Below are 13527 nucleotides of genomic sequence, written 5' to 3' on the forward strand. Positions count from 1 at the left end.
CCACCCCCTCCTCTTCATCATCCTCCATGGCCTCTTCCAGTGCTCTGTCCTCAGAACCAGCAGTGCTCCGTAGGTGTTCCAGGGGCTATGCAAGTACGCAGGCAAAACAATGCCATGTCGTGCTTGCGCTGGTTTGTTTGGGGGACAGGAGCCACACTGGGGCAGATGTTTTGTCAGCTCTGCAGGGGCAGGCCGAGAGGTGGTTGACGCCACGCCAGCTTAAGCCAGGAATGGTGGTTTGCGACAATGGCACCAACCTCCTCTCAGCCATCCGACAGGGACAACTGACCCATGTGCCCTGTGTAGCTCACGTCCTTAACCTGGTGGTGCAGCAGTTCTTGGGCAGGTACCCGGGCTTACAGGATGTCCTGAAGCAGGCCAGGAAAGTCTGTGTGCATTTCCGCCGATCATTTAATGCCTGTGCTCAGCTGGCTGAGCTCCAAAAGGAGTTGAACCTGCCCAAGAACCGCCTTATATGTGACATGCCCACCAGGTGGAACTCAACGTTGGCCATGCTGCAGCGGCTGCACACGCAGCAGAGGGCCATCAATGAGTACCTGTGCAACTACGGCACCAGGACAGGGTCAGGGGAGCTCGGTTTTTTCTCACCACGCCAGTGGGGCATGATCAGAGATGCATGCACTGTCCTGTCACCATTTGAGGAGGCCACAAGGATGGTGAGCAGTGACAGTGCATGCATCAGTGACACTGTACCTCTTGTCCACCTCTTGGAGCATACGCTGCGTGGAATAATGGACAGGGCACTTGAGGCAGAACAGAGGCAGGAAGAGGAGGACTTCCTTGCCTCTCAAGGCCCCCTTTATCCAGACAATGTTCCTGCTGTGCCACCCAACACACAGGAAGAGGATGAGGAGGAGGAGGAGGATGATTGTGTCAGCATGGAGGTGGAGGCTGGCACTCAGCATCAGCAGCAGCAGCAGTCTTGTAGGGATGATTTACAGTCCCAAGAAACCCGTGGACTTGAACGTGGCTGGGAGGAGGTAGCTACAGATCATGTTGTCCTTAGTGACCCAGAGTGCCTCAGCTAACCTACGCTGCATGGCTTCCCTGATTCTGCAAAGCCTGCGGAAGGATCCTCGTATTCTTCGGATCAAGGAGAGGGACCATTACTGGCTGGCCACTCTCCTTGATCCACGGTACAAGGGTAAGTTTGCCAACCTTATCTTGCCGTCGCAGAGGGAGCAGAGGATGAGACATCTCCGGGAGGCCTTGCAGAAAGGTCTGTGCAACGCGTTTCCAGACACTGGGAGGTTACAAACTCCTGGTCCTGGACAACGTGTTGCTGAGGCATCGGTCAGAAGGAGCGGTGGAGAAAGTGGCCGTCTGACCGATGCTTTCAGGCAATTTTTTAGTCCGCAGCCCCAAGGTATGATCGGTTCCAGCAACCATCGCCAGCGTCTGATTTACATGGTGCAGGAATACCTAGGGGTAAGGTCAGACTTGGACACCTTTCCCACCGAAAATCCTCTGGCTTACTGGGTCTTGAGGATGGATCACTGGCCAGAGCTTGCACAGTATGCAATTGAGCTACTGACCTGTCCTGCATCCAGCGTTCTTTCGGAACGCACCTTCAGTGCTGCTGGTGGCTTTGTTACCGATCACAGGGTGCGTCTGTCCACCGAATCAGTTGATCGACTGACCTTCATCAAGATGAATCAGTCTTGGATCAACCACAGCTACCAAGCATCCGTAGCTGATGTAACTGAATAATTTTATTAGAAATATCACATCCCTTCAAGACTGCCTATGCTGATGCTGAGTGACTGTCCTGTTATGTTGATTGTCTATACTCTTCCTCCTCCGCTGATATGTTGGAAGAACATTTTGGGTTCTGGGTGATGCCACCAGCCCAATTTTTCTGCCCCTGTTTAACAGGGGCATTTAATTACAATTTTTGATGCAATGCTTTGCAGCAGGGCTAATTCCTGCAATAAAACTAGAGTATATGGCGGAGGTTGCAGTGTGGTGGCACCAGCACCAGTGCCTAAGGCCCAATTTTTCTGCCTCTGTTTAACAGGGGCGTTTAATTACAATTTTTGATGCATTGCTTTGCAGCAGGGCTAATTTCTGCACTAAAACTAGAGTATATGGGAGAGGTTGCAGTGTCGTGGCACCAGCACCAGTGCCTATGGCCCAGTTTTTCTGCCCCTGTTTAACAGGGCATTTAATTACAATGTGTGATGCAATGCTTTGCGGCAGGGCTAATTCCTGCGCTAAAACTAGAGTATATGGGAGAAGTTGCAGTGTCGTGGCACCAGCACCAGTGCCTAAGGCCCAATTTTTCTGCCCCTGTTTAACAGGGACATGTAATTACAATTCTTGATATAATATTTCACAGGAGGGCCTGTTCCTGTGCCCACCCAGAGTAAATGTGAGGACTTATAGTGTTGTGGCACCAGCACCACAACCACCAAAGGTCAATTTTTCTACCACTGTTCAACAATGGCATGTAATTACAATTCTTGATATAATCGTTCACAGCAGGGTGCTCCAGCGCCCACCAAGAGTCTTTGACTTTGAGGGCTTACAATGTGTTGGCAAAACCAACACCTTGTTCAGCCATTTCTGCAGAGCATATAGGGCAGGCCCCTACTTTCAAACATCCAACTTACAAACATCTCCTACTGCAAACGGAAGGAGACAACAGCAAGTGAGATGAAAAAAGATGGACAGCAAAACAATGTTATGTTTTCCAAAAAGCTTAAAAATAGTTTTTTTGTCTGGAGCTACACTTTAAAAATGTACCAGTTGAAAATTACAAACAGATGCAACTTAACACAACAAATCTACACAGTCCCTGTCTTGTTTGCACCGCATGTATACTGCTGTTCTGAGTATATAGGGCCTGGGGGCCACACGCATTTCCTTTTTTTAATATGGGTATGGGGTTCCCCTTAATATCCGTACAAGACCCAAAGGGGCTGGTAATGGGCAGGGAGGGCTACCCATGCCATTTTTCTCAATGATTTTCAACCATATTGCAGGAACCAGATATAACATTAAAACCGCAAGCAGTTTGAAATTACGTTATTTACGTTAAATGTCATTTTGTGCAGGGACTGTTCTAAACACAGGAAACACGTGGCACTTCACAGGCATACTATAGACACCCCCCAGGCACGATATTTCAAGGAATATTTCACTTTTTTTTCACTTTAATCGCCATTAAAATCAGTGCTCCCGGGGGGCGTGGCCTGCTGTGGACCGGGATGGCTGCCTGAGTTCCGAGCTCCGCTCCACGGCCTGGATACCGGCAACAAGCAGCGACGATCCTCTCCCCAGCTCTTACCATCGGAACGGGGAAGGAGCAGGGATGAACGGGGCATGTCGAAACAGCGGTATAATCCGCCCAAACCCCGCCGCTTAATGGATTTCTATCCGACGGCCGCTGCTATGCAGAGGCCCCAAGATGGCGCCGAATCTCGCAACCCGCCGCACATTGTCTCCGCGCCCTCGCTGGGCCATCGCACATCGCTGTATAATGCACAGGAGGACGCTCCAGATACTTTGAGAGATACCATACCCCCTCCGGTGGATTCCCCAGGAGACCTCATGGCTGACAGAGGTAAGAGACTGGCTACCTCCCCTGCACATTCCCCAAATAAAGCTCCACATGCTAAAAAGCAGCTTTGGTCTGCAGTTGTGGCCGGGACTCATGGATCTCACACTACCCCCTCTCTGGCTGCCATGCCTGCCTCAGACAGCACAGTGTCAGAAACCACACTGAAAAACATGCTGCTTACTTTGCAGCAAGACCTACACAGGGAGCTACAGATCTCCATTTCCCAGATGCATGATAGCATTGATTTCATTGAGGAACGCACTGACGCTCTTGAAGAAAATCTTCAAGATTACTCTAAAGCACACAACGAAATGCTGGATGTGCAAGACCATCACACGGAAGAACTCCGACATATAAAAATGAAATTGGCCGATTTGGAAGACCGTTCCAGATGAAATAATATTAAGTTCAGAGGCATTCCCGAATCGGTCGTGCCAAGCGACCTGACTCCATATTTGTAACAACTCATATCGTCCTTACTTCCTCGCCTGACCGCACACGACATGCTCATAGATCGTGCCCATAGAATTGCTAAACCGTCGCGCCGCCCAGATGATATCCCCAGGGATGTTCTGGCCCATATACATTTCTTCCAGGTCAAGGAACAAATACTTTCCTCTGCACGAAACCTGAAATCCCTGCCAGCCTCCTATGCTTATATTAAGCTCTTCACTGACCTGTCACCGGCCACAATGGAGATGCGCAGGGCTTTCTCCCCGGTAACCTCTATCCTCCAGCAGAAAAACATAACATACAAATGGGGCTTCCCTACCAAGCTTCTGGTCACCCATCAACAGAAAATCATTCCAATCCTCACCCCAAAAGATGGATATAAAAAACTAACCAATTGGGGCCTCCTCCCTCTTCCCCCGAGAGACACGGGTCAATCAAACTCCTCCGGCTCACCATCTGATTCCACCAGAAACACTGCAACCAAACTGGCGGAAAAAACCTGACTATACTAATACCCCTGTTCCCCCAGAGCTACTATATCCAGCCTGGGCAGTATACCTTTGCTCCTTTCCTCCATCTCCCAGGTTATAAGTGTGCTGAGCACACACTCTTTGTGATGTTTCTCCCTGTTATATATTGTTGTATATCCGTTCATTAACGTTTTTTTTTTTTTTACTTTTTCATCCTCTCTGTATTCTTATCTCCTTATCCATTTGTTGGTGTGATCTCTCTCTACCTGCTCGCATCTCCCTCGCAATACACTTATCATGCCCCTCACGATCACCTCACTAAATGTTAAAGGCCTCAACTCTCCCTTTAAACGCAACCTATTATGTAAAGAGGCAATGGGCCACCATGCAGATATCCTTTGCGTGCAAGAGACACATTTATCTAAACTTAAGCCACCCCAGTGTAGCAACAAAAAATATCCCCACTGCTTCTTTGCTAACGCCCCGAAAAAGAAGAGGGAAGTTATGATTGCTGTGAACGCGAACATTAAATTTACACTACACCACTGCAAATGCGATGAGGATGGCAGGTTCATCATCCTCTCAGCCACCTTTGACGGCCGCCCACTCACCCTAGTCAATATATATGCCCCTAATGGTGCCCAAAAGAAGTTCTACTCCACCCTCTTCGCCAAACTAGCCTCCTATAGATCTTCGCCTCTGATAATTTGCGGAGACTTTAATGAAATTATTGACCACACGTTGGATACCACTAGTCCCTCAAGATGCAGGCCCTCAGCATTGGCTTCTCTCCTTCAGCGTGAGGATTTATATGACTCTTGGAGATGCATGCATGATTTAGAGAGAGATTACACCTTTTTTTCTTCTCCCCACCAGTCTTACTCTCGGATTGACTTATTTGTCACAGACAAACACTTACTCCAGTCTATTGAAACCTCCCACATAGGCACAATATCGTGGTCTGACCACGCTCCGGTCACAATTAAATTGGCTTCCCCATCTCAAACCCCTAGGCATACGGTCTGGAGGCTTAACACTTCCCTCCTTAATGATCCCAATTTTGAAACCGAAATACGCTCCGAGATTGAGACATATTTCCAACAAAATGTCAACTCTGTATCTGATCATTCCATTGTATGGAACGCACATAAGGCTTGCCTACGAGGTCTTTTTATTAAACTTGGATCCCAGGCAAAGAAAAAACACTCACGCACGACGGAAACTCTATTGGCTAAAATCAGATCACTAGAATTCACCAATAAGAAATCCCCTTCGAATGTCATCTCCTCAGAACTTAAAACCCTCTGGCTCCAGCTCAGTGACCACCTTCGTAAAAACTTTGATTACTACATTAAAAGAATGCGACTGCTCCTGGGGAGAGCTCCGCCGAGGCCTAGCTCAATCTTGCCCCATCCTCGTCCACCGCATCCCTGTTTTGCCCGCCGACCTCTTTATCCTGCCGGTGGGAGATCGGAGCTCCGGACGGAGCCGTTATTTTCGTCGGATCCGCCGCCGTTTTCACCCGGCGGCGGCGGGCGGCGAGGCAGGCCGGACGCCGCCATCTTGCGGCCTGCATCGTTTCTCGGAGCCTCCAGACGGCGCATCCTGGGTCCCTCCTCGGCCGAGACTGCCGCAGACGCCTTGCACGGAACCCTCGGGACAGCCTCTCCTGCGCCAGACCACCGCTGATCGCCACTCGGCTGCCTAAAAGGACTCCCGGATCCCAGCTGGACAGGTGAGCTCCGGCGGCCATCTTGCTACACCCGAGGCCTCCAACAACGTACCTGCCCTCTCCTGTGGCCGGATTGCTGCCCCTGTCAGCACAGGCATTAACCCCTGCCTCAGTTAAGTCTGCCAACCCTCCTGTGTGTCTGGTAGTGACTAGTTACGGGACCCCCGGCAGAGAGGCTGCATTTACCCTCACCCCCTCATCTGCTGTGCAAACTGCCGAGGGTCCCTGAAGAAACCTGCGCTGCTCTCCCGCTGTGCTAGCCTCCATTTGGACTCAAAGGTACAAGAAACAGTGCTCTGCCATCTTGTCGGGTACCTTTCTACCACCACCTCCCTCCATCATCATCCCCCCCGTGCCCCTGTCCCCCCCACGTACTCCTGGGCTGTCTGCTGTGCCCCCACCTCACCCCCCCCCCCCGGAGCTGCTCACATCTCCCTGGCCCCCCCCTTCCACTCCTGAGCCCACTGATAAGAGCCTATTGACTGCCAGAACATGTGAGCACCCCTTTACTATGACTGCCATGTCATTTTGGGGCCATGCCCCCACCTCCGCCTTCCTGAGGCTCCCTCTCAGCAATTTTCAGCTTTACTACCTCCGGGAGCAACATCCTCACCCCCTCCGCCCGACCGTGCACCCCATGGGGAAGATAGGAGATCAAAGAAAGTCCTACGCTTCTGTACTTCTCCCTCAAACCTCATCCACCATGGACCGTTATCTACATAAGTCCATCCCCTCCTCCCAAACGGAGGGGGACCCTGCATTAGACCCTCCAGCCCACCATGAACCTGATTTGACCTGTCCGGCTGCTCCCTCACCCACTTTTGACCAGGGATCTCCTACTTTGCTGACGGCTGATGTCCTGGATGCTAAGTTCCAATCCCTGCTGAAAGCTATTACTCATTCCATTACTCTGGAAGTTGGGAAACTGGCCAAAGAGCTGAGGGGTGAGATTGACCAACTAGGCGGCCGCACGGACACCCTAGAGACTAAGTTTGATGAACTGGTCCAATATGTTCAAGTGTTAGAAAACGATAACGCCGCTGTTAAACACTCTGTTTCTCTACTCCAAACACATCAGGAGGACCTCGAGAATCGTGAACGCAGGCAGAACTTGCGCATTAGAGGCATTCCTGAGGCGGTGGAAGACAAGGATCTCCGTTCCTACCTTCTCAGCCTGTTTAATGTGGTGGCTCCCCAAATTCCAGATATTGATTGGCGACTAGACAGGGCCCACAGATCGCTGGCGCCTAAACCCCCTGCAGGTGCTAACCCGAGAGACGTGGTGGTTCATTTCCATTACTTTGACAGCAAAGAAGCACTCACGCTTGCCACTCGTAACCAACCTAAGCTGGACTTTAAAGGTGCCAGAATCCAAATCTTCAATGATCTTTCCCCAATCACCTTGGCACGACGAAGAAATCTACGTCCCTTGACGCTTCATCTTCAGACCCACAAGGTGCCCTACAGATGGGGCTTTCCCTTTCGCCTCTCAGTGACTCGTGAAGGCACTCAGTTCTCTCTTCGTGACCTACATGAAAGCGATGCCTTTCTGCGTAGCCTTGGACTCCCCCCTCTCCCAGACGAAGAACCTACTCCACTTCCCTCTACACCTCGGCCATCAGCTCTTCCTGCCCGGATATGGACCCCGGTTCGACCAAAGCCTTCTAGATCCAATCTTACCCCTCGACGGAGACCTTCCTTCAGACCCCCAACTTGAGGGACACTGCGTCGGAACAAGTCTGAGCTTACCTGCCCCCCTAGAAGGGGCCTTGTTGGACTCTCCATGGTGCAGTTTTATGTTATTATGCCATGGCAGATCCCCCGCACTTATTCCCCGATACTTATGGGGTGCACTGGTTATTGTTTAATGCTCTTCTTTTTTTTTTTTTTTACTGTTTGCAACTTCAGTACATACATTGCTTTCTGTCTGTTATGTTATTATACATGCTGTTGCTATGTTTGCTTTTGATAGGTAGCTGAATCGTTTTTTCCCAGCTATGGAAGGTGTGGGGTGGCCCATGGGCTCCTCACCCCCCCTACATTAGGTGGTCCTTGTGACCCCTGTTTTGGTCCTGGGCTCGGACCCGGGCTTCCTGGAGGTTATATTCCTCCGGGTTTCTCTACGGATGTCGTTTTTATTTTTGGTTAATTTTTATTTTTGTTGGTTTTTCCTTTTTTGGGGCTACTGCCCCTGCAGTCTCCCCCTAGGCTGCCTTTTTTGTTGTTTTTTTCTCTTAACGTTTTTAGTTTTTGTCCACAGCTTTTTTCCGGTGAATCACGGATCCTTGTGACACCGTTTATCTATACACAAGTTTTTTCTGGGAAGTTCTTCTTTGTCGGGCCTCGGTCTCCTTTGGTTTCTTTGGTGACCGACTGCCACAATTTGCTAGATATATGTCAATGTCGATATTATTGTCGCACCACTATTTACCAAGCTGTCAGGCTCCCCCTTTTTCTCTCCCCTGGTTTCTCCTTTTTCTTTTGCCTTCTCCTCCCTACTGCCTGGGACTCAACTTCCATTGACGGTTCTATGCTCCTCTCTCTGCTTTTTTACCTATCTCCTTTGATATGTCGTTGAAGTTTTTTACCTGTAATGTGAAAGGTTTAAACTCTGTTCGGAAAAGGTGGTTGGCTCTGAAAGAGTTTAAAGCTTCTAAAGCGGACGTGATACTGATCCAGGAGACACACTTCCGTCCTGGGGGTTCCCTTAAATTTGCCAGCAAAGCATTTCCGACCTCTTTTCTGGCCTCAGATCCATCTGGCAAGGCGGGTGTGGCGATCCTGATTGGCCGCTCCTGCCCGTTGCGAATTCAATCTTCTTACCTGGACCCCCAGGGCAGATTTATTATTCTGGATTGCATGTTTCAGTCTCAACCTGTCACGATCCTAAATGTCTATGCCCCCAATTCTGGTCAAGTTCGCTTTCTCAATACTGTTTTTGTCATGTTAGATAAATATGCACACCCCTTTACAGTGATTGGTGGAGATTTTAATATGGTTATGTCCCCAGGTAAGGACAGACATGTCCTGTTCCCCACTAAAACCCCTTCCAATGTGGACGCCCTCTCCAAATCGTTCCGCAGACTTATTAGGGCCCGACGTTTACTAGATATATGGCGCATTAAACATCCTACTCAGAAACACTATACTTTCTACTCCCACCCCCACAAGCTCTTTTCTAGGCTGGATCACTTTTTTATCTCCACACCCCTCTTGACAAATGCTGTATCCTCTGAAATTAATCCTGTCCCATGGTCGGATCATTCCTCTGTCCATTTAGAACTTTCCCTGTCTTCGGCCTTCCCCCGCTCCTGTCATTGGCGGCTAAATGAGACTCTCCTACGCAACCCTGAGACTAAAGCTCAACTGACCACATGCCTTAATGAATATTTTGAACTCAACATTGGCTCCGTCTCTGAGCCCTCGACACTGTGGGAGGCGCATAAACCTGTATTCAGGGGGCACTGTATTGCCATAAGCTCTCGACTTAAAAAAGACGCTATACATCAGAGGGCTTCGGCTCTTCTCAAACTTCGCAAAGCTGAGGACCGCTTGTTCTCCTCTCCCACCGTGTCAGGGCTTCGGACCGTTGTCTACCTACGCAACCTCCTTAGATCACTTGATATGCAGAAGATAGACAAATCCCTCCTATGGTCAAAACAGAAGTTTTACGAGTACTCTAACAAACCCCACCGGATACTGGTAAACAAACTTAAACCTCGACCTTTCCAAGCCTATCCTGACTCCCTTAAGCAACCCGACGGCTCCTCCACCTACTGTCCTCTCACTATGTCTAAGACATTTGGTAACTTCTACCATAAGCTGTATAATTGTCTACTCGCTGACGATCAATATACTTTCACCCAGGAGAAGTTTAACTCCTTCGTGGAATCACTGCCCCTCCCCCGGCTTTCCCCTGACCACCTCCCGTCTTTAAACTCTCCCATCTCCCCTGAGGAACTAGCTGCGGTAGTGGAGCATCTCCCCACCCAAAAAGCTCCTGGCCCTGATGGCCTACCTTACTCCTACTACAAGACCTTTCTTCCATTGTTGAGTCCACACCTCCTTTCCCTATTCTCCTCCTTATTGAAAGGCACCATTCCTGACCCCCAGTTCCTCCATGCTCATGTATCTGTGATCCCGAAACCAGATAAAGACCCCTCCCTCCCAGACAATTACAGGCCTATCGCGCTGTTAAATTCCGATTACAAAATCTTTACCAAAATATTGGCAATCAGGCTGTCCCATTTGCTACCGCAACTTGTTCATAAAGACCAAGTTGGTTTTGTACTAGCTAGGCATGCGGGAGACAATACTAGACGCACTATAGATTTGATTGATTTACTAAACAAAACAAACCGCCCAGCTCTTATATTGAGCCTTGATGCTCAGAAAGCATTCGATCGACTCAGCTGGCCGTTTATGTTTGCCACGCTCTCTCACTTCGGTATTGCAGGTCCCTTCGTTGCCGCTTTGAGGGCACTATACTCCAGGCCCTCTTCGCAAGTCCAACTCTCCTCCTACCTATCGCCACCCTTCTCTCTTAGTAATGGCACTAGGCAGGGCTGTCCACTGTCCCCCTTGCTCTTTGTTCTCTGCTTGGAACCCCTGGCAGCGGCTATCCGTAATCACCCTGATATCCGTGGGGTGCAACTACGCCACGCAGAGTACAAATTGTCTCTATATGCTGACGATATTCTATTAACTTTAACTAGACCCCTTACCTCCCTTCCCTCCCTACATGCTCTCCTACACCAATTTAGCTCAATTTCTGGATATAAAATTAACACTACCAAGACAGAAGCTCTACCTATCCTTATTCCCCCTGCGGATCTTGCTTTTTTGCAGCGCGATTTCGCTTACCGTTGGTGTACGGACTCCCTCAAATACCTAGGGGTCAACCTTACCTCTTCCTATTCCAGCCTATATCATGCTAATTTCCCACCACTTTTTCGGGACATCGACCGACTCTTGCGACAATGGGACTTGTATCCCATTTCCCTCTTGGGTCGCATCAATGTCCTGAAGATGTCTATTATGCCACGACTTTTATACCTATTCGAAACACTGCCGATCCCTATTCCCATGTCCCAACTCAAAGCGACTCAGAGGTCCTTCCTTAACTTTATCTGGCACTATAAAGCCCACAGGATAGCTAGTTCCGTAGTGTTTACTCCCAGAGCTAGGGGGGGACTGGGGGCCCCAGACCTCCTTAAATATTATTATGCTACTCATCTAAAACCGGTTATAGTATGGTCCCATAGAATGTCATCCAGTGTATGGTCTGACATTGAAATGAGCATTACCACCCCGGTCCACCCCTGCTCGTTGATTTGGGCGGAACTGGAAACCTCCATTCATCAACTTAGGAACCTCTCTCTTAACCCCATGCTATTTACACTTTCTATTTGGAAGAAATGTGCCCAACGTTTCTCCCTGGCCTCCCCATGTTCGCCATTATTGAACGTATTGTTCAACCCTGACATCCCGGACAGCCTGTCCTACACACGCATGCTCCCTTGGACGCGTGCGGGCGTTTTTCAACTTCGTAATTTGGTACATCCACTTACACATTCGCTCCTATCCTTCGCTGACATTCAACGCAAATTCCAGGTCCCCAAAGGTTTGTTCTATTCCTATCTTCAAATCAGACATTACTTTAGCTCCAAAAACCCAGCCTTAACCTTGAATAACCCTACCCCTTTTGAACTTCTCTGCTCCCAAGGCCCAAACCAAACGGGACTCATCTCTGAGATCTATAAGTATTTACAGGCCTCTCCCTCTCTCTCTGGCCCGGATCACCTTTACAAGCGTAAGTGGTCTCGGCTTCTTGGCCAGTCCATTACCACCCCCCAGTGGCTGAAGATTTGGGAGACTGCCTCTAAATCGTCTCGTTGTGTTGAACAGAAAGAGACAATATATAAAATCCTAATGTTTTGGTACAGAACCCCACAGCTTCTTCATAAATATGATCCTCGGGCTTCCCCACTTTGCTGGAGGTGTAGGAAGACTACTGGATCCCTTTTTCACATTTTTTGGGAATGTTCGCTCATCAAACCTTTCTGGTCCTCGGTCCATGTATATTTGCAGGAACTGTCCGGCACCATCCTTCCTCTAACCCCAATCCACTTTTTGTTAGGCTTACCCTTTCCCGATCTGTCTGCCAATGTTCAGAAACTCTTAGGCTATATTTTATTGGCAGCGAGACGGGCCATACCAATCAGATGGCTGTCGCAGTCCCCACCAACGCTCCCACAGATATTGCAAACACTGGAACAGATCCGCAGGATGGAGCACCTTACAGCTATTATTCATGATACTTTGCCTAGGTTTTCCCGGGTTTGGGATTTATGGGATCATTCCCACCTTAACCCGGGACTCCCTACGACCCCCCCTTGAAGTTTATTTGATGTCTTTCTTCACCCCCCCCCCCCCTCGCCAGTATATGTTCTTCCCCCGGGGATGCCTCGGTCTGGTATAGGCTTCTCCCGGACAGAGCATACTCCAGATCCAGTGGTTGGCTATGCTTCTTGCAGATATGTAGCTATCTGGCCTACCCATCCATTGGACTCTCTCTTGTGCCCCCCCCTCCTGACTCTCCCCCCCCCCGTTCCCCAAGCTGCTGGATGCATTACTGCTTTGATTGAGCCTGTGACTTGATATTGTCTGACCAATATACCACTGTGTTTGTTTTCTGTTCATTATCTGCTTGTTTTTTTTTTGTTTGTTGTTTCCTTTTTTTTTTTTTTTCTGCTCTCTGGCCTACGGCCTGTTACATTGCTGACACTGACAATCATTTGTTGTTGTACTTCCCTGTGTAATTTCTCTCTGAAAATTTTCAATAAAAATACAATTGAAAAAAAAAGAATGTGACTGCTAACCTACTCAGCAGCCAATAAACCGGGGGCCTACATGGCTAGACAACTTAAGAAGCAACTAGCTAACAAAAAGATTACATACCTCACTAACTCCCAGGGTAAACGCCTGACTAACCCACTGGACATTGCAAATGAATTTGGAAATTTCTATACAAAACTGTACAACCTATCAGGATCAGATCCCCTTCCACCTCCCTCCAACAGGACATTGCCAAATTCTTATCTTCCATCTCCCTCCCTTCCCTCTCCCGACACAACTTGAACAATTGGAAAATCCTTCTACGCACTCTGAGATCCACAAACTAATTCAAAACCTTCCTCTGCATAAAGCTCCAGGCCCCGACGGACTACCTAGCGAATACTACAAGCGATTTTCCCAACTCTTAGTCCCCCACTTATGTGACATGTACA

Source organism: Lithobates pipiens, unplaced genomic scaffold (genome assembly GCF_037356315.1).
Source record: "Lithobates pipiens isolate NorthernLeopardFrog02 unplaced genomic scaffold, aLitPip1_a1.2 Scaffold_6, whole genome shotgun sequence".
Lineage (NCBI taxonomy): Eukaryota > Metazoa > Chordata > Amphibia > Anura > Ranidae > Lithobates > Lithobates pipiens.